The 22,919-nt window shown below is 39.0% G+C and overlaps 1 protein-coding gene across 21 annotated transcripts in view; it reads left to right on the plus strand.

The window, feature by feature from the left end:
- ptprf.L (protein tyrosine phosphatase receptor type F L homeolog) overlaps window positions 1-22,919 on the plus strand; it is a 634,602-nt gene that overhangs the window by 413,293 nt on the left and 198,390 nt on the right. For 4 of the 21 annotated variants that reach the window (XM_041589199.1, XM_041589195.1, XM_041589194.1 and 1 more), the window contains exon 1: window positions 17,057-17,663. The exons of 1 other annotated variant lie outside the window; for it this stretch is intronic. The gene's annotated coding sequence lies outside the window, so the exon portion shown is untranslated. 21 annotated transcript variants of the gene reach the window in all.

A 22,919-nucleotide genomic window follows, 5' to 3' on the forward strand; every position in this document is an offset into this window, starting at 1 on the left:
CACACTGGTGCATGCTCAAACAAGTACAGAATATCCACAAATTGCAACCTATTGAGTAAGTATTGCCCCACAGTAGCAGGACCTGTCAGCATTCCATGATATTTTTAAGGGACATTTTCCTGTGTCTAAAGAACACATCTTCTATTCAACACTTGTTTACACTTTCATACTTTTTTCAAACAATCCATTAGTCCTTTTATTCATAAGGTCCTTTTCACAGCAATTGGCTTCATCTTAGGGGCCTAAAAAAGGGCCCCACCCATTGCCTCTAGGGAGGAGGTAATCTAATCAGTCAAATCGCAGCTGCAGCCAAAGGTACAGCTCTGTTAACGTGAATGACATGACCATTGTACTCACAGTATTATACAACACTGCTCTGCTGACTGTAGCAGAGACATAACTAACAATTCAATGTCCAGCAAGTGACAGTTGGAGAGCACTCTATTGACCCTCCAAAAATCATAATAGAGGATGCCCCAAAACTCTTGTCATACCACTGCTTTACCATTAAGCGTGGAAATGTTAGTGATTTTGATTCAAGGGATGATGATAGGTCTAGTGTTTTGGGAATTACTTGAAAATGTCAACATTCCTGAAAAATATCTGAGCTAGCACCTGCACATTGGTCTTGTACAACTTTTTAAGCCAAACTGGTAAAGGCTGATCATTTCTGGGGTATTCTGTTCCATTGCTTTGCTAAAGTACCTACTAATATTTTTGAGCAGAGCTAAATAATTATATTAGTGCTTTATAAACAAGCCACAATAAAACAACATATTTTAGTTATCAGGAAAGACAAATTGCAACTTGAGTGGAGACTTCCTGTGCGAGTACTGTATAAGCCTGTTTATGCCATGCAAATACTGTATAAGGTAACTGGTATGCATCACAGCATACGACGTCACTTCACTTGCTTTTCATTTAGTGAATATCTGATCTGTAAGATGGAAGCAATTTAATGTTTTGGCTGAGAAGATTATGATGTGATCTTTTGGCTGAGAAGATTATTTTACACAGTTGTATTCAAACATGGCACGTCTAAAATAACCGGCTTTTATGAGCACTCTTAACAATTTTGTTGTTTTCTTCAGTACAATTGCAGTACAGGTATGGAACCTGTTATCCAGAATGCATGGGACCTGCAATGTGAATTATTTGATTAAAATGGAGTCTATGGGAGATGGCCTTCCCATAATTCAGAGCCTTTTGGATAATGGTTTCTGGATAATGAATTCCATGCCTGTATTTACCTCTACTAGCTGCTGTACATCATGGCCTTGATGAATGAAACAATTCATGGGCAATCAAAATAAATCTTAATAATGCTTCTTTTTTGGTATGATAAAACTGTTTACTGCTTTCTTCACATGGGTGTAAAATAAAAAGTTTATCAGGAGGCCCTCTGCTATACATTTGGGGTCCCTCTGAACAAATGAACTATATTATCACTAGCAGTCAATGCATATACATTCCTTGTGGGTGCCTGGGGCTGGCCATATACCTTGAGATTTGCTTGTTTGTATAGACTCTTGATTGAGGTTACACTTGCTCAGCAATATAACAACTCATGCCTAAATAATCATAGTCTAAGCTCAATTTGCTGTTTCTGGATGTGCAAAGGTGGTTATTTATTGCCTTGTATAATATATATATCATGGGCTGCCAAATGTCTGTATTCATATGAAAAAGGCTGGTTCTAGTGAAATCTTGTGGCATGAACTCAATAAGTAAATACTGTTTAACAAAAAAAAAGCTTTGGCTGTGCACAACGTATTTTATAACCTTGTACATCTGACCTGAAGCCTGTAAATATGCACCCATACAAATTGAGCTTCCCATGCACTTTTGCTGCAACCTAATAGTGTAATTATAGCTACAGAACAGATTCATGTGTTCTTTATTACATTTAATATGAGCAGGAAACTATAAGATTATAGTAAATGATGGGATAGTCACTGAAAGATACACTGAGCAGATTTTGGCATCAAAATGCTTACTCACAAAATCTGGTCTGTGTGTCTACACACTAAGCTGACTCAGTGGCTTTCAAGTGCAGACACAGAAGACTACAGATATGAGTGGAGGGGCTGTTTCTCAGCCTGTGCTTATACAAGCCAAGAAACAGCCCCTCTGACATTAGTCTATAAGATTTGTAGCAATGCAGAAAGCAAATTGCCATCTGTGCAGTCTTAAGCTGGCCATAGATATGCAGTCCGACGACCGATGGTTTGTTGCAATCTTCCGACCTACCACTAACCATTCAGATTAAATAAAGTAGTAAAAATAACAGACAATGTTCTGGCCATGAACTGACAGACAGCAATCATATGAAAGTTATGTCCAACAAATAGAAGTGACAGTCACTGATATTCTCAGATAGATGATACTTGCAGAGGTATTATCGTTAGCCAACAGAAATTGTCTAACCTGTCTGATTGACTAAACGACCAGTCGATACGGTACAAAAAATGTTCGGACAATCCACACACGGTCCTAAAATCCTACAAGCCTTCATTTCATATGACTTTATTTTTGCATCTATGGCCAGCATTAGACTAATGCCACACAGAGCTGATTCTTGGCCTACGTATAAGCACAGGCAGAGAATCAGTTGTTTGTCTGGCATCCAATCTGCTGTGTACCTGTATCTGGAGCCACTTTGTCAGCCTAAGTACAGACACATAGGATGGATTTCAGTGCTGAATGCTTAGTTGTACGTTTTGGCACACAAATCTGCTCCTTGTTTGTGCACCCAGGACATAAGCGGAGGGCCTGTGCTTATATGCAGCCCTCTGTGGTAATAGGCGTACATCATTGTTTGTCACAAAACACAGTTTTTATCTGCCGCAGCTAACTTTTTTTTATTCCCCTCTTCTAATTGCATGTACCATTGGCCACTTCAAACAGCAGTCATGTAAAGGGAATGTATGACCATGTATCCCAAACTAGGTGCCCCAGTTATGTGGATGATAAGGCCCAGAATGACAACAGTTAGGGTGAAATTTAGGCTGAATGCTACTTTTTTGTTTTCAAGTGGCATGGAACAATAACACGGTTACTATTAAAATCATGTTTTTCTATCTCTGTAAGAATCAAGATAGGTAAGCATATGTGAAATCCACACACAGGCCAGTCAACTAAGAAAACTTTTATTTGAAACATCTCTGCAGCCTTACTCGTTTTATGCTCTGTGCACTTAACCATAGGTTAAATATAATACCAAAGGTCACTGGTTTGTAAAGGAAACACAACCAATGGAACATGAAAACCAATTAACCAAGGAATATAGCACTGCATTTTACAGATACAGACTCACATCTGTCTCTGCCCCAGTGGAGCTTACATCCTATCACATACACACACTCCACTGTGAGGTTTTTCAGGATCTAATTAACCTGCCTGTATGTTTTGGAGAATGGGACCAACCCTCAATAAATGTTTAACCATTATTATTATGTTATATTTATATGGCACCAACATATTCTACAGCTCATGTTGGAAGCTTGAACAGAAAAAAGTCTGAAATCCTCTGCTTGCAGATCATTGATCTTAAAATGACCCTTGTGATATAATTACTCTGTATTCAGTCTGTATGTAGAATCTAAGCAATAAGTCAAGTCAGGATGGCTGTTCTTTTGCCAAAAAGAAAGTTGGTATTGTATGTGAGCACTAAAGAAATACTTAAAAGCAAAAATCAAACTATTTGTAAAGTATCACAACTTTTTTATTTTGAAAATATAAGGGGTTATTTACCTTCCAAAACTTTTTCAGTTTAGTTGTTCAGATAGTTCACCAGAAATAAAGATTTTTTTCCAATTACTTTCTATTTTCTATGTGTGACTGTCACAGTCTGCACCCAAATCCAGAACCGATTCCAAGAACCCTGGTCTCGGCTCATGCTTCTGCCTGTAGCAGCCGCCTTTGGCTTCGGGAGGAGCCCTCAGCTACTCAGATGCCGCCAGGTGTAAAACGAGAGGTGCAAGGCGAGGGGTTCTGGACAAGCAGAGGGGTACGGATAGCAAAAGTTTTTGGGCAGAAGGTCGCTGTACAAGGCGTAAGACAGATTCTTAGTCAGAACAGGCCGGGTCGTGGCAGGCAAAGTATAAGCGTAGTCAGGCAGGCAAAGGTCAAACCGGGTGATCAATCAGAAGGAATTAGCAGAAGAGGTAATCGGTATTCAGGCAAGGGTCAGGAATCAGAAGTCAGAATAGTCAAAAAGCCAGGCAAGGTCAAACACAGGAATCAGATACAGAATCAGGAATAGGATCAGAACAAGCTCAAAGCACCAGGAAATAAATCCTATAACGGGCAGTGAAAAACTACACAATACCCCTTTAAATATATTTGAAATTCGCGCCCTTGCGCGCTGGCGTCAACACGCTCATGCGCCTATAAATACAGCAGAGGCGCGCCCTTAGTTAGCCGGTGCAGGATCAGGACCGACGCGTGGCGGGCGTCCCTGCCGACCCCCCACTAGACCATCAGGGTAAGCTGTTACAGTGACTGTTTTTCTAATGCTGAAGTGTAAGTCTAATTTTTCACCTTTCTAAAGCAGCTCTGGGGGGGGGTCGTAGACTCTCTAAACTGTTCTAAATTGATACATTGAGTTGATTCATTTCTTATCTTTGTTTCTGCTGAGCAGTTGTTAGAAATGATACAATAGTTTCTAATATTCCAGAGATGCTGCTGAGAAATGTATCAACTAAATGTTGCAAAATTGTAACAGTTCAGAATCTGCACTTGAATTAAGGAGCTGCCAGACTCAAACCAGAGGCAGGAACCTAAAACTTAGATTTTGGAAAAACAGTTAAGAAAAATGGAAAGCAATTGAAAAAAATCTTTATGTCTGGAGAATCTGAAAATGAAGGAACTGGAAGGTCAACAACCCCTTTAAGGCAAAATAAATGAAATATGCATCCCTATGCATAACTATCTAGTAATGTTGTATCTAGTAATACAACAAACCAAAAATACTTTATATGATCATAACGATCATATCTGTCTTTTCAACAATGGTAAATAATATATTTATTTTCAGCAGTAGCATTGTATTGCAAATCTGTCATCTGATATAAAAACATGAGGCATATAGCCCTACTGTAATGCATTTGCTCACTGGGTGTTATGACAAAACTCCCAGAAATACCTTCCAATTGAAAAGCATAGTAATTGGCTGTATACCAGCAGATGCACTTGCATAATTGCTTAAGAATCCAGCAGTGAGCATTATTTATATATAAAGGTATTATATGTAAAGGTATATCAGGGCACTTTGTTGCCCTCCCGCAAGCATGATTTCATGGGAGATAAACTATGTACCAGTGCCTTAAATAGATTGTAAGCTCTTTACCTCTTACCTCAATAAGTATCACTTATTGGTTGTGTTTGTATGTAACTTGTATGTGCGCTGTATATCTCCATTTATTGTACAGCTCTGCGGAATATGCTTTATAAACACATGTTAAAGGGGTTGTTCAACTTTAAATCAACTTTTAGTATGATGTAGAGAGTAATATTCTGAGACAATTTGCAATTGGTTTTCAATGTTCATTATTTGAGTTTTTCAAGCTATTTAGCAGCTCTCCAGTTTGCAATTTCAGCAATCTGGTTGCTAGGTTTCAAACTTCTATAGTAACCCTTGGTTTGAATAATGGACAAGAATATGAATAGGAGAGGGCCTGAGTAGAATGATGAGTAATTAAAAGTAGCAATAACAATACAATTGTTGTACAATACAATTTGTATCCTTACAGCATGTTTATTTTTTAGATGGGATCAGTGACCCTCATAAGCTGAAAAGCTCCAAAGCTGGAAAGAGTCAGAAGAAGAATGCAAATAATGCCAAAAAAAATTGAAGACTAATTGAAACATTCTAAAAATTCTTTAATAATAACACAATATATAATAACAATGTCACCCCCTGTGATTTTATATATAAACTGGGGCTATGACACACTGGACATTTTCTCAGGGTAGAAGCACATAAAACTGTGTTGGCTGACCTGACAGTGTCAGATGTACTGCGGGCCAAGAACCACCCATCATGGAAAGCCAGCAGGAGTTTATAATTTTTTCCACTTAAAAAAATGCTGCAAATGTCTAAAGTAAAAATATACCCCCAAAATTTATATTTAAACAACAGGTTTATATCAAATTAAGTGGCATATTAAAGAATCTTACCAAACGGGTATATATATTTAAGTAAATATTTCCCTTTTACATCTCTTGCCTTGAAGCACCGTTTCGTGATGGTCTCTGTGCTGTCTCAAAAATCACGTGACCAGAAATACTGCAGCTCTAAATGTAACTGGAATAAGTGAGGAAGCAAAAGACAGAACTCTACCTGTTAATTGAATCATGTGACCTAACATGTATGGTTTGTTTGGTTTGCATGTGTGCACCATGAATCCTAGGATCCCAGGGGGCAATCCTTTTTTTTAAATGACAATTCTTTATGTATTATTATCATCCAATGGCTCATACTATTAAAAAGTAGTATAAAAGTATAAAAGTTGGTTATTTACAGAAAGCAGGCTTTTACATATGAGCTGTTTTATGCAATATGTTTTTATAGAGACTTACATTGTTCAGGGGTATAGCTTTCCTCTACATGTATACTTTATTTGGTGTTAGGGCCCTTTAAGCACACCTAGTAATGACATCATTAAGCAGTGAGTCAGCCAGACACAGACAGGTCTTGTTTCAGACAAGCAGGGTGGAATCCCTTGCAGCTTGGAATGGTGAATCCGGCTGAACAACTTCTCTCCCTAGATATAATTAATCCCTAGCTTCCCACAGATAATAGTAAAGAGCCTTGCTCTGTAATGTACTCAAGGATGGAAAATATGAATCAAAAGCTTTCAGTGTAACACATTCCTCTAAGGATTAGCTGGACACAGGTACCCCCAGATAAGCAGCTCATTTAGATGAGAAAGCTACAGTATCTATCTCTCACTTTTAAATACTTAACATTTTGCATATCTTGAGCCTCCCTTCCTCCCCTCACAAAACTGTAGTTAAAATTGCTAAGCTATGAATAGCTGACATTTTACACAGGAATGAAGACAAGAAAAAAGATCTATGCCAAATTTTTTTGTTAAAGTTCTTTATATGACCAATTATAATATTTTGGAATTCTGTCTGGCGTTAAACAACAAGTTATCTATACATATCATCCTGTAGAAAGTTAAGATATTTAAAGTTATGTGTTTGTGCTGCCAATTTTTCTTTTCAAGATCTATATAATTATTTTTAAATCCTCAAAAGCCTTCTGTCTCATAATTAACAATAGCGTTTTGATAACACTGGATTATGGAATCACTGAAAGAAGTATCATTGCTTTACTTACTTTTTAATTATATTTGATCGCTGGTATGCCAACATCTTGTCTTTTGATGGCAGCTGGCACACTTGCTCTCAAGCCGGGAAAGTCTCTCATGGCATTTGCACCCAAAGGGAAAATTTACAGTAAATCTGTGTATTTATAAGTCTTCTACCTTTAAGACTTCTGAAGATAAATCAGTAAAAATCACATCACATTTTTTAAAATAAGTTTACATTTCCCTTAATAGGAAGCCCAAAGCTGGTTATGGGACCGGGCTGGTCATGGTGAATTCTTATTTGTTGCCCTGATATCCTAAGAATTACTGTTAGTATTTATCGGTAGGTAGAAGTAGCCTGGTCGTGTAGAGGTTTATTGAAATATATTAAAGGAGAACTAAACGCTAAAAATGAATATGGCTAAAAATGCCATATTTTATTTACTGCACCTATTGCATTAGGGTAAAGTTTCAGCTTCTCAATAGCAGCAATGATCCAGGATTTCAAACCTGTTACAGGGGGTCGCGATCTTGGAAAGTGTCTGCTTAGCGGGTTCTGAGCAGCTGTTGAGGGGGCGTCACAAATTATCAAGCAAAAAATGAGGTTGGACTGTAATATAAACTGATGCTACAACGCTGATTATTAAATCCTAATGTTAGTTGCACTGATTTCTGTGCTGCCATGTAGTAATTATCATCGAACGTTCGGACTTTCCCATCTCCCGGCATGCCACTAACCATTCCGATCAAATAAAGTACAAAAGAACAGATCAGCCAATGTTCTGCCCCTGACAGCAATGAGCAATCGTACGAAAGTTATGTCCAACCAAAGCTAACAACAGTCTCCCTCTGAAAATCGTACGATCTGCAATACATGCAGAGATATTATCAGCAGCCTACAGAAATCTTTTAACCTGTCCGATCGACCGAAAGACCGATCTCCGCTGGACGAAAAATGACGGGACTCTCCACACACGTTCTGAAAATTGTAAAAATCCTCGATTGGTACGATCTGATCTTTGCGTCTATGGCCAGCTTTATATTATGACATTTATATTCTATGTATACTGTATATTTTGAGTGGGTCCCTAAGCTCAGTAAGTGACAGCAGCACAGAGCATGTGCAGTGAATCAGCAGAAAAGAAGATGAGTTACTGGGACATCTTCAGAGCTGCAGATCTTCCCTGCTTAAAGGCTGTGGTTGCCTTGGGCTGGTACAGAAGCCCAAAACATAATGTACAATATTTCTAGCCTACTTCTCTAGTTCAGCTTTAGTTATGCTTTAATGAAACAAAGGGAAACCAAAAGGCTCTAGAGCTTATTACCTGTATTATATAGCTGCAAGGCAAATGTCAATAAATACAAAAGGGATATATGAGTGTTCAAGCTAACGCTAAAGTGAAACATTTTTGTAACCGGAGTATAGCTATTTATTATATAAATTCCCAAACACCAACAGGCCACAAGAAACAAACAAACTGTAGTACAGAATCATTACAGTCATATGATTTTGAAAACAAGTTAAACCTTGTGGGAGACTCTAACATCAACATACACAAAATGTAATTTCTCACGAAAAAAAGTGTTACTTCCCTCCAGAACTGCTTCAGACTCATAACGCCAAAACACAATAGCATTAAATGCCTCTGGGCAATGATACCCAGCAGGAGGGAGATGACAGACCATGAATCATTTGTCTTCTCAGATTTTATGAGTTGCTTATATATGTCAGTAAGCAAGCACATAATGTAACAGAATACATTGCTACATTCAATTAAAAATGAATGCAATTATTCCTTACTTAACAAGTGTGCAGACATTTCACTATGCTGCAAATATGTTAAAAACATCTACCAAAATAGGTATCTTTAATTGCATGAAATACAATGTATGGCCAATGTCTAGTCAGGGGCCATATAAATAATACCAAATTTCTTCAAAAATGCATAAAGTTGTATTCCACGAGTGGTCGTTGCCTGTGCCTCAGTACATGCAATTTAAAAGATAGAAGAAATGCCTGTGTGTAAGACCCCTTAACGAAATTGTAACAGGATGCAAAGTAAAATGTATCCTTGTTTGTATATAAAAAAAATGTAAAATATATTCTGTTTTAAGCAGGCTTTAGCTGTATTTAATGTAGAGTGTGGATTTTTAGTTCCTTTTAAACCCTAGGCTCTCTTGTTCTTCTGTTTAAGCTGAAATAGTAAGTGTCTGCTTAGTAGACCATAATGACCTTGATAATGACCTTGAGGCCTTATCAAGCTTAGGTGCCAATGTGTTTTTATATTCAGCTCTATGCATGTTGTGGGTTAATCAGACTCTCAGTAAGCCTGGCAGCCAGCCTCTCTACATATTTTAAGTACTAACCAACCTGTAAATCTTTCCAATTTTCATTTATTTGCCTGAATTGATATAAATAAGATGGACTGGGGAAAATAACCAATGAATTTATGTCATTCATTGTTTTCCTTGGGAGAAAAACTCATAAGGGGAATTCATAAAATTGGAGTTGATTATTATTCAGAGGAAAAAATCTTAGTAAGAGACAAGCACGCATATTTTCAAATAATTTAAACTTCATAAATGGCAACTAGAAAAACTGGCAAAGCAGACATGACTTTACACACACTCCATTAATCAGTAACTGTGAGAATTTCTCACTTACAGATTTATTATATCAACAAAACAAATATGTAACATTTTATTTAAAATAATATTTGATACTTATTTGCATTTAGAGTATTTATCAAGATTGTCTTTGTTACATAGCGTTCTAGCAAATAAACTGGAATGCTAAATTCTCTCATTTGTTTCTAGAGTAATAGCAAATATGCCTCAGCTCACTTGTTTTCAATGATAATAACATAACAGCTTTTGAAACTGTGCTTGTGTGAGCCCCACCTTGGATTATGTGCATGCTTATCCTTGTTAACATTGACTTGTGAAAACAGACAGATGCCTAGGCTGACTTGTTGCAGGCGTGTAAACACATTAACCTGTCGATATTAAAATGTTGGTATATATACACTTCATGTCTAATGATACAACCAAGTTGTTTTCCCTTGTTGGTTGCAACAAAAATATGTTGTTACCTAGTTGGATGATATATTATAATAGATATGTACATACAGTAAGTACAGTCATCAGCAGAGGAAACATCCTTATATTGTACAAACTCAGGAATTAACTTAACATGTGTAATGCCTGAATGGGGCATGGCTCACACTAGTAACTGTTTTGATGAAATAACCAAAACTTCCCACATTATTTTGGGAGTTCCCAGCCTAAAGGTGGCCTTAAGACCAATTCGCCAACTTATCTGCCAGTGTATGGGGCCCTCCAATGAGCCTCCCTGACGGATATCTGGCCAAAAATTGGCCAGATATCGATCTAGGGCTGCGTTGGCTAGTTGATGCAGTCCTCATCTAATCGGCGCCTAGAGCTTATGTAAACATATGCACATAATAAACCTGAAATATTGCTTTTCTAATCCGTTCTTCTCTATTGTATTTTTCAACTTTGCTGGGTTCAGGCACCATTTGTGGTCTAACAGTTGGTCAGGGGCCCCCTTCATTAAGGATATATATATATCATTTAACTAAATCCCAACCTATCTGGGAGAGCAAATAGGTCTTTAGTTTATAGCTCACCCACATAAGTTCTCAGACTGCCTTCCATTTTGTGTTGACTGCTTTTGAGAACCTGTCATTTACAGGTATATAAATCATGTTTAAGATTTTGCATTAGTACTATACAATATACTCTAAAGAGGTAATTTACAATGTCCCATGTAGTGTGCAGAGTGTGCTTCAGCTCTGACCCTTTTTGCATAGACCTGTGTAATGCCCCTTGAATCAAGTGCTATCTGTATTAGGCAGCTCTAGACAAGGGGCTTGTGGGTTGAAGCATGTAGGTCAGCAGTAAAGACATGGTTGCTGTGCCTCCTATTGCTACACTCACCAAGCAAAAGAGTAACAGATTGTTTCCAAAAAACTTTGGACTGAAAAATGCTAGTCTTACAATATTAACACTTTAGAATAGTCCAGTTCCAACATGTTGTCCATTATGAAGAAAACAGCTTGCTTGGGCTCAACATAAATTGAGGTTTTATGGTACAGCATGAGAAGGTCATGCCTCTAAAATGTAATTGGTTTGTGTGGAGGGAATGCCATCCTTTGTGCTTTTTCCGGGAAGTAATTTAAAAGAAAATATGCTTTTGCCTTTCCAGTTACCCTGTGCTCAACACAGTGACCCTGGCACTCTTGGTGCAGAGATGTGAAAATGAATTTACTGCCCTTTCTTTTCAATGCAGCAATCAATCTCTTTGGGGGTAACAATAGCCCCATTTAGTTAGGCTACAGAAGAACAGTGGGGAACATCACTTAATTCATTTGTGTATAGTATTAGAAATAAAACATATCCCACAATACTGCATTTCTTTTTTTGTTGCCTGCATAGATGGCCAAATTACAATGATGTAATAGACTGTAATAGAATAGCATTTTCTTACTGTGGTTTGTACACACTTGAAAAACAGCCCTTGTTGCCGAAACATGTTGTGTGGATCACAATAAACACTAATTAGCAGGTACTCTGCTCTCTGCCTTTGATTCGCATATCTCACAATTGAACTTATTCCAGTGGTTGCCAGTGATGGGGTGAGCGAATCAAGGCTATACAGTGGTGTGAAAAACTATTTGCCCCCTTCCTGATTTCTTATTCTTTTGCATGTTTGTCACACAAAATGTTTCTGATCATCAAACACATTTAACTATTAGTCAAAGAAAACACAAGTAAACACAAAATGCAGTTTTTAAATGAGTGTTTTAAATGGGTTTTTATTATTTAGGGAGAAAAGAAATCCAAACCTGTGTGAAAAAGTAATTGCCCCCTGAACCTAATAACTGGTTGGGCCACCCTTAGCAGCAATAACTGCAATCAAGCGTTTGCGATAACTTGCAACGAGTCTTTTACAGCGCTCTGGAGGAATTTTGGCCCACTCATCTTTGCAGAATTGTTGTAATTCAGCTTTATTTGAGGGTTTTCTAGCATGAACCGCCTTTTTAAGGTCATGCCACAACATCTCAATAGGATTCAGGTCAGGACTTTGACTAGGCCACTCCAAAGTCTTCATTTTGTTTTTCTTCAGCCATTCAGAGGTGGATTTGCTGGTGTGTTTTGGGTCATTGTCCTGCTGCAGCACCCAAGATTGCTTCAGCTTGAGTTGACGAACAGATGGCCGGACATTCTCCTTCAGGATTTTTTGGTAGACAGTAGAATTCATGGTTCCATCTATCACAGCAAGTCTTCCAGGTCCTGAAGCAGCAAAACAACCCCAGACCATCACACTACCACCACCATATTTTACTGTTGGTATGATGTTCTTTTTCTGAAAATTCAACTTTTGTCTCGTTGGTCCACAAGGTATTTTCCCAAAAGTCTTGGCAATCATTGAGATGTTTTTTAGCAAAATTGAGACGAGCCTTAATGTTCTTTTTGCTTAAAAGTGGTTTGCGCCTTGGAAATCTGCCATGCAGGTCGTTTTTGCCCAGTCTCTTTCATATGGTGGAGTCGTGAATACTGACCTTAATTGAGGCAAGTGAGGCCTGCAGTTCTTTAGATGTTGTCCTGGGGTCTTTTGTGGCCTCTCAGATGAGTTGTCTCTGCGCTCTTGGGGTAATTTTGGTCGGCCGGCCACTCCTGGGAAGGTTCACCACTGTTCTATGTTTTTGTCATTTGTGGATAATGGCTCTCACTGTGGTTCGCTGGAGTCCCAAAGCTTTAGAAATGGCTTTATAACCTTTGAAATTGAACTCAGGTGTGATAAACCACAGTTAAGTTATTTTTTAACAAGGGGGGCAATCACTTTTTCACACAGGCCCATGTAGATTTTGAGTTTTTTTTCTCCCTTAATAACGTAAACCTTCATTTAAAAACTGCATTTTGTGTTCAATTATGTTATCTTTGACTGATAGTTAACGGTTTTTGATGAGCAGAAACATTTAAGTGTGACAAACATGCAAAAGAATAAGAAATCAGGAAGGGGGAAAATAGTTTTTCACACCACTGTATAATAATGCTTGGCTCTTTGTGTGTTACCCTGAAAGTAATGTAATATACTGGCCTATAGCACTGGTTGCCTAACTTTTCAGTTCAAACTTCACTTGAAGGACAGAGGGACAGCATCACAGAATGGGAACCACTGACTATAGGTTAACTAGAGCACCATTGGCCCAAGTGCAAAAACTGCAACTGAGCCTCCCCTAGTCTAGCCCCTGCCATGTGCATGTTCTTACCTCCAGTCTTCTTTGTAGGGTGTGCAGTGATTCCATCGGTCCATTTGGGGTGCATGCCAAGGTGCAGTTACACCAGCTGCTTCTCTGGTAGTTACACCACTACATCTATTATTTGAAGCATAAGGTATACAGAAACTGAATTGCTATGCATAGTTTTGATTTCATAATTTTTTTAAATAGGAGCCATGGAGATAAGAACGTCCATTTTCTAGCACAGTACTTAGTTGATTGAAATTCACTATCCAACAGGGCACCATGCTTCCACTTACCAGATACAGAATCAGCTGCCAGCTCTTTGGTTCTTCCTGAGAGGACCACATTACTAAGAGATGTAATTGTCCTTTAGCTCTAAAAGAACCTGCATAACAACTTCCACTGTTACAGCTAATATATTGTATATGTGATATGAATGCTTTTATGACCCACACCAGTTTTAAAACATAAGAGTAACAAGTGCCTGGTCGAATCAAATCCAAAAAGATCACTTGATTTTTTTGTCACACAAACAAGAAAGAAAGAAAAAAATGTAACCACACACTGCGCTCATAATTCTCTTTCCTTCTAATTTCCCTAATTAGGGTTTCCGATTTGGCTCAGTATTCGGCGGAATCCTTCACAAAGAATTCGGTTTTCGGCTGAATCCTAAAATAGTGGATTTGGTACATCCCTAATTTAAACAAATATTAAGTCCTTTAAAAATGTTTGTATTACAAGCACTTTTGTTTAAAGGAAACATAGAGGATGAGTTTAAACCCCTAATTGGAGCTCCCTATAGATCTGCTACTGTCTTTCTCCATTTCAAACAATGTGTGGGCATGTCAGAAGTGCAGTAGGAAGGGGATAGCCTTCCAAAGTAGGAGGGGACAGCTCTGCAGTCACACAATCAAAGACTGGTTTCAGTTCCCCATCAGCCAAGCTGCTGATTGGTTCTTATCCTACAGTGTACTGTGCTGAATGCCACCGACTCCCCTGCACAGCCTGGAAAAGGAGGCAGCAAGATGTGGAACAGATAGAGGGGACTAGTAGGATTTTTGCAGAAATTTTCAATAAATCAGCCCAAAACACTTTTTTGAGCACTTCCCTTCTACCTTAAAATTAGTATAATGCACTGGCACATTCTTGCTTTTCACACAATATCCCTCCTTTAAAACATGAATAGACTCCAGGCTACTGTGATTCAGGGCATATAGCTACAAGCATTTGCTCATGTGGTTGCTGTCCGCATTTACCATTCATATCTGTCCTCATGAGTAAAGGAAAGATGAGACCAATTAACATACATGAGGCCATGTGGTGAAATACAATGAAGTAGCAATACATATTGACCACATGAGCAAACACTCGTTAGTACATGTCAAAGCTCTGCTAACTTAACCAGTCCACACCGAACCAAGTATAACCACCTGGAACAGATATTTACATTGTATTACAGATCTTTATATGTGTAAACAGTTGCTGCAGTGAGAGATTGATTTCTGTCTGCCCATATTTAAGGCTATCCAAGAATATAAGCGTTGGGACTCGGGGACCAGGGGGACACTGTGCAATTAGTAGCAAATGGCTCCAGTTCACAATGTAACTAAAAGTTAACAGGACCAATTTTCACTTAACTTGTCCATTTAGCGCTGTGCAATATGTTGGCACTCTATAAATACATGTTAATAATAATAATAATAATAATAATAATCAGTTAGGACTAGAATCCTGCACCCCCTTGGTCTGCTGTTACCAGCATGAACCTGAACGGTAACGTACAGTATAGCACAGTATAGCATTGGCACAGAGAATGTAGAAAATATATATATATATATATATATATATATATATATATATATATATATATATATATATTATATTATGATAAACGGGTGCAAATCTGCATGTGCCTAATGCAAGACCAAGGTCGGATTTATAAAGTGGGCACCCCTAGGCTCGCGGTCATTCTGCGCCCAAATTTTATTTGCTCAAATTGACATCATCGGACCGGAGCAATGGGGATTGGTGCACTGGAAATTTAAAAACTATCTTATCTTCTGCTCATCCCCAGTGTTTCTGAACCAATGTGGATGTGGTACGGCCACATGCCGCCCCCTAAAATCCTGCCGCCCTAGGCCCGGGCCTTGTGGCCTTTCCACATATTCAGGCCTATGCAAGACAATACATATTTTATAAAGATAAACAGAGTAGGGAAACATTTCCCAGGAGGCAAGTAACTGTGTTTTTGATGTATATAACATTGGCCCTGGCTGTGACGTTCATCCTTGCACAATCCTTTTTGCCCATGCTAAGGCAATTATTAGATTAGAACTTCCTCCAATCTAATTACCATATTTTCTCTTTTTATGTGTTTTTATGTCACCGAGCAAATATGTAGGTCACCAGCCGTAAAACAAAAGATGTTCAGCCCTCGTCATTGTCTAATGCAGACGATAAAAACAAGCGTCACTTGAGAACTTGAGTCAAATCAATATTTTTCAATTTTTTTTTATTCTTAGTTTTTTACTGCTCTGTTAGAAATTTTTCTATTTCATATTGTCAAGGGCATCCGTCTATAAATGTCAGGCCTTTCCCTATTTATAGAGAGGTGAGAAAGGAAATGAAGCTAGAATGTGACATTTAAATAAAGGCATGTGGATTAGCTTAGGGTAAATGTGGGTGCAGAAAACCTTAATTTAAAATAAAATGATAGTTAGGTGCTGATTTGCCACAATGGGGAAATAAATAAGAAGCTGATTTGCAGCTAAGGCTTGTTTTACACGTAAAGGGATACTGTCATGGGAAAACGTTTTTTTTTTCCAAAACACTTTAGTTAATAGTGTTACTCCAGCAGACTTCTACACTGAAATCCAATTCTCGAAAGAGCAAACAAATTTTTTTTATTCAATTTTGAAATCTGACATGGGGCTAGACATATTGTCAGTTTCCCAGCTGCCCCAGTCATGTGACTTTTGCCTGCACTTTAGGATGGAATTGCTTTCTGGCTGGCTGTTATTTCTCCTACTTAATATAACTGAATCAGTCTCCGTCAGACTTGGCTTTTACTAATGAATGTTGTTTTTAGATCTACCAGGGAGCTGTTATCTTGTGTGAGGGAGCTGCTACTATCTGGTTACCTTCCCATTGTTCTGTTGTTTGGCTGCTGGGGGGGGAAGGGAGGGAGTGATATCACTCCAACTTGCAGTACAGCAGTAAAGAGTGACTGAAGTTTATCAGAGAGCAAGTTACATGACTGGGGGCAGCTGGGAAATTGACAATATGTCTAGCCCCATATCTGATTTCAAAACTGAATATAAAAAAATATGTTTCCTATTTTCAAAAATGGATTTCAGTGCAGAATTCTGCTAGAGAGATAGTATTAACTGATGTGTTTTGATAAAAATATGTTTTTCCACGACAGTATCCCTTTAAACGACAACACTAGGCATCCTCTGAGGGAGGAATGACAAGAATATTCAGAGAATGACTGGTTGCTCCCAGCAACCGTGAAAGAGTTAAGCACCCCCCTCAAGCCAAACAAAAGCCATTCCTGAATGGGCAAGGCGTGGATTCGCGGCTGAGACAGCCCCTGCTAGCAGGGCGGGTGTGAAGGCCATTCTGTCAGCGGCAGATCCTGCTGAGAAAGTGATAGTCTGGGAGTTGCTGCAGGTAAAACGTCGCTCGTTTCGGCATCGGGGAAGCCACGGTCGCGCGCAAGGGAAAGCGGGGGAAAGATGAAGAGCTGCCACGGTCTCTTGGATTAAACCTCACCATTGGAAATAACTGAGCCAAAGAACTTCCCTCGGAAAACACCCGTTTGGTTTTTCCCTTGGTCTTTACACAAACTCCGGAGGTTTAACAATTGGAAAACGCCAGTGGCTGTGACAAGGCGAAGTTGCCCCCTCACACACACATCAATTTTGGTTTTACCAATTGCCTGTGGAATAAATCAAATACAAGGGAGCAGGTGCTGGATCCGCCGTCTCTTTGTCGGACGGGAGAGGGATTGTAAGGGAGGTGCCTTGTGTAAAGCATGTGCCTAAAGCCTGGGAACTCCGGCTGCTCTTGCCAGGTTGGTATTAACTTTGCATTGGCCGTTCTTTTGGCCTCACACAGGTTCCCAGCGATGTGCAGCGACGAGCCGGGGAGTGAATCCTCCTCCAGTCGCTACGTGCGGGGCAGGTGCTGAGCCTCTGGGGTGCAGGCGGCACTTTTATCTCTGTATGAAGCACAAGGGTTCTTGCTGCTCCCAATGGTTCCCTCGTTGGGAGCGGGGGAAGGTATAGACAGACGTGTTTCTTCATAGTACTAAGTAACCATAGGGAGCCGGCTGGTTGGCCTCGTGTGCAATAGAAAATCGGGGAAACCGGTTTAACGTTACGTCCCATAATGCTCAGCTGCCCAGCTTAGTGCGGGCGGGGGTGATACTCTGCTGCCAGGAGCTCACTTGCTGGAATGCCTTATAGATGGGCGCAGAGAGCTGCTAAATGTATAATGTAATGCATGTCTATATGGCTCCACTGCTGCAGCTTGCCATCATGACTGGGAATGGGGCCAGGAAAGGCAATTTCCCAGGCTCTGCAGGGGGAGGCTTGGTTTGTTGTCTGTGCTCTAAATGTTGGGAAGGGGCTCATTTACCCCTCATAATGGGATCTTCCTCCCCCCCCACCCTCTGACTGAGGAAGAGTCCAACCTGGATCAATTGCATGAGTACTGGGGAGCCCTGTGGTAACCCAATGGCATTCCTCTCTAGCCCACACAAAGCAAATGTTTATCCAGCTTGACTTCAAAGAGGTTTACTTTTAGGAACTTTAATTATAGAGCAGTGGCCAATAGGCAGGACATACTGAGAGTTGAACATGGGATGAAAGAGAAGACTACATTTAGTATGAAGAAAAATACATATTTATAGATCAACCCGAAATGTAGTTCATTTCTCTCGTAGAATCACTCGTGCGATTAAGTGCCAACGTTTAAATCAGCACCGTGCGAGTTGCTGCATTTGCTTTCATTTATTTGGATTACAAATGCTGACAAGGTTTTAAAACAGAACATCTCAGATCCACCCACGTCTGATTTTAGGGCAGGGCAAAGAGCTTTATTTTTCCCGGGCTCCATGCCCAGACAGAGGGACCACTGGGGATCGTATTCTTAATAAAAATGATGGTTCCATTAGTTTTAAGTATGTCGATTTTATTTAAGGTATATGTAAGCAAAAATATCATCTCTTTACCCTCCAGTTTTAGTTCTACTTAAAGCACCAGTATCTCAGCAGCCGTGTGTGTGTGTGTGTGTGGTTGTTGCTAGGAGTAGTGTAAGGACCCTGGGCTCCCTATTTCAGAATGATTTCTGAGAAAATAGAAATACATTTGCCAAGGCATATTTGACCAAACTGTATTTTGAAATGTACATAGTAGCTGCATATGTTGACACTTTGAAATACTTGGTATTTAGGAAATCGAATTGCCTCTAGTGCTGGGCAGTAATGCTTTTCCATCAGTAATTGTTGCAAGGAAATGGCTAATTATGTTATCGGCCCGCTGAAGCATTTCTGATTCCATATTGCAGGGATGTTAAATCGGTGGCGCTCCCCTCAACAACATCCAGAGTGCTGCTGGTTGCATATTCCTTTTAATGTTGTTCAGTAATACAAATTGTCATATAACATACAATTCACGACCTGTACATTTGTTTTTGTTTTGGTCTTTTTTTTTTTTTTTAATATTTGTTTACTTTTATTGATATTTTGTTCTCGATCATGGGATGGACATTATTATCAGCAAAAGGATACTGGGTCTTAAAATGAACACCTTTTGAATATTTATTTTACCAAATGAGGTTCCAAATGCAGCTGCTTTGACTCTCAGCCACCTGTTCCTAATCTCTTCCCACCTGCGATTTGGATTCACTTGCTCAGTACAATATTCGAACAGCCTGCAGCTCTCTGTAGCTGTTTATAAATAAACATACTAGGTGATCCAGCTGGTTTGGGCGGTTTGAGCGGAAGGCTCCTGGCTTTAGATGCCATAGGTACATGTAAATATTTACTTTTGCCAATTTGTAGCTTATGTAATACCATACCCACTTCAGTCTTTTAGGAACAATAAATGTCGATTCAGTAATTTTTCTGATACTCTTCACACGGCAACACAGAATTCCTTATACAGAACTTAAATGTGCTGGTGTTGAGGTATTGTCTGGTGCTCTTCCTTTTTTATTTTTATTGTTTTAAAATTGATCATACTCTGCTTCAAATGCTGAAAAGTGTCAGTCTGATTTTTGGTACTAAGGTTCCTGAAAAATATCACTCTGTGTTTACAGCATGCTACTATATGTATTGTTAAATACAATGTGTGACCAACGCTTATCTGGTTTTCAGCCTTAGGTGATTTCTCAGGTTTTTTTTTTTTAATGAGATAAATTAGATGAACAATAAAAGGGACTTTATTTCATTCCCCCCCGCGAAGCAACTGACAGGAATTATGTATAGAAAATATTCTGTTCTCCTTCAGCATTATCGCTACTGCTGGTGTCATTAAACAAATAACATTCAACCTTATCTATTTCTAGCCTACGTGTAATCTTGTACAGCTAGTGTACGTGTCTAAAGGCACACCAGTTCTGTCAAACCTTAGAACCAGCCCAGTGTACTAGTTCTTCCCTTTGGCACCCTAAAGGCTTAGATCTACACCCTCCAGGCTTAAGAATACATATATGCGCCTGCACATTAGAAACCATTAGTAGCAAGCCTTTCTGCCCCACTATGTGACGTCATCATTGTGTGCAAGGAATCTCTCCTGTTTGCAGTGAGTGTACTGCCAGCTGCATTTCCAAGTTGTCCCTATTGATTGATACCTTGGGGAGCCTCACTCTGACTGGCTGCTCTTATAAGTATCCTAAGCAATTTAGTAATTTGAGAAATTACTTGTCTGTAATAGTGACTATTTTTCTGAAAATTTGTATTTGGCAGCTGTCTTGCTTGCATGTATCAACGGCATATGTTGTATTGTCCTGCTCTAGAGCTGGTTTTACACACTTTAGGTGACTTTTTAGTAGTGATATTCAAACACTTAAGAAAAATCACGTGTGTAATGCTACATTGGGCTTCTACCTTGCCGCACTGGGGTCCAAGCCAGGGCTCCATCTGCAAGGAGTATGTATGTTCTTCCTGTGTCTGCATGGGTTTCTTCTGGGTACCTCGTTTTCCTCTCACACTCCCAAAACATACAGGCAGGTTAACTGGCTTTTGACTAAATTGACTATAGCGACTGTAGCACAAGGTCACACTTTGTGTAAGCTAGGTTGTACTAGGGTTCTTGAAGCTGACCCACTGATAGCTGGCTTATACACTTTTTTTTTTTTATTAAAGTAAAAGTCTAGTTCTCCTTTGCCCATAGTTGAGATCTGAGCAATACTTTCAGAATGTTAGAGTAGGGATGTGCGGGTCAGGTAAAACACAACCCGAGCCCAACTTCCAGGTTCCTTTTATAGGACCGTGCCGACCCACCCCGCCGATGGTGTAAAAAAAGGGGTGAGGCAAGTGGCTATAAAAGTGGAAGCCGGCAGTGTAACGTGGCGGGTGGGTAGAGCAGGACTAAGAGCTCCACCCTGACCCGCCCGCAAATGGGGGTGCGAGGTCGGCCCAAACTTCTATATAGGTATGGGACCTGTTGTCCAGAATGCTTGGGATATGGGGCTTTCCTGATGATGGATCTTTCTGTAATTTGGATCTTCATTCCTTAAGTCTACTAGAAAATCATGTAAACATTAAATATACACAATAGGCTGGGGTTTCTTCCAATAAGGATTAATTGTATCTTACTTTGCATCATATACAAGGTATTGTTTTATTACTACAGAGAAAATGGTAATTATTTTTTAAAATTTGGATTATTTGGATAAAATGTAGTCTATGGGAGATGGCCTTTCCATAATTCGGAGCTTTCTTGATAACGAGTTTCTGGATAACTAATCCTATACCTGTATTATTGAATTGCTAATGTTAGACTAAAAACTGGTCGGTTCTGTTCAATATTGGAGTCGTACCAATCTGCCAACACACAGATAGATACCATACAAGGAGCTGTACAATTTGCGGCCACCTTTCTGTTAGTTAGGATTGACAGAACGATTGGAACAACAAGAAGTTATTTACTTCCTTATTTGCCAGTTGCACTATGCACTGGTAGACATGGTTCATCAGTAGAAGATAATATTTAACCTTAACTCAACCTTATTTAACCTTACCCAATCGACCATGGTACATAGATATCAGTGGTGATTTTCTAGCCAGCATACACATAACAAATATCGCACAAAACATCACTTTTGTTCAGTTTTATCAGCAGATGTACAGCCAGCTTTAGATAAATTAGTCACCCCATGGGAACCTGCTGGATGGCACTGTAAGAGGCGGGAAATATATGTAGGCATGCAAGTATTTGGGACCTCTTTTATTGTGTGTAATTAGCTATGTGTGAATTGATTAATTTTCCAGCAGCCAATTTCTTGTCCTACTATCTGCCTCTACTAGAGTCTGAAGAGGAATCCTAAAACTCTTAAAGGTGTGGTTCAACTTTAAGTTAACTTTTAGTATGTTATAGAATGGCCAGTTCTAAGCAACTTTTCAATGGTCTTTATTAATTTTTTTTTTTTATAGTTTTTGGATTGTTTTTGACTTCTTCTTACTCTTTCCAGCTTTCAAATGGGGATCATTGACCCCATCTAAAAACAAAAGCACTGTAAAGCTGCAAATGTATTGTTATTGCTACTTATTATTTCTATTTCTATTCAGACCTCTCCTATTCATACTCCAGTCTTTTATTCAAATCAAAATAGTTGCTAGGGTAATTTGGACCCTAGCATCCAGATTGCTTAAACTATAAACTGGCGAGGAGCTTAATATCTGAAAAACCACAAATAATAAAAAATGAAAACCAATTGCAAATTGTTTTAGAATATCACTCTCCACGTTAATTTAAAGGTGAACAACCCCTTTATGTAGTTCAGTGCTTAAACACTGTGAAAGTCAAGCATATATTTTAAGCAGGGCAACTTTGAACCAGGGCAATGCCCTATGCAACTAGTTATTAGCTATCTTTTAGTAAGCTCAAGGAAGAATAATGAAAGCAAAGATTTGATTGATAGCCGACTGTTGGTAAATGAGCCCAATGGTACAACTGCATTAACTTGTTCAGTTTTTCACAGGAAAACAAGCCTTTAAGTGAGAATTATGTAATAGAAGAGAAAGTAAGGATGCTGCACTTAAGGACCTTTTTACTAGAATAGAACAGTTATGTTAATGAATTATTTAAGTGTTCATTATAAA

The sequence above is a fragment of the Xenopus laevis genome, chromosome 4L, assembly GCF_017654675.1.
Source record: "Xenopus laevis strain J_2021 chromosome 4L, Xenopus_laevis_v10.1, whole genome shotgun sequence".
Classification (NCBI taxonomy): domain Eukaryota; kingdom Metazoa; phylum Chordata; class Amphibia; order Anura; family Pipidae; genus Xenopus; species Xenopus laevis.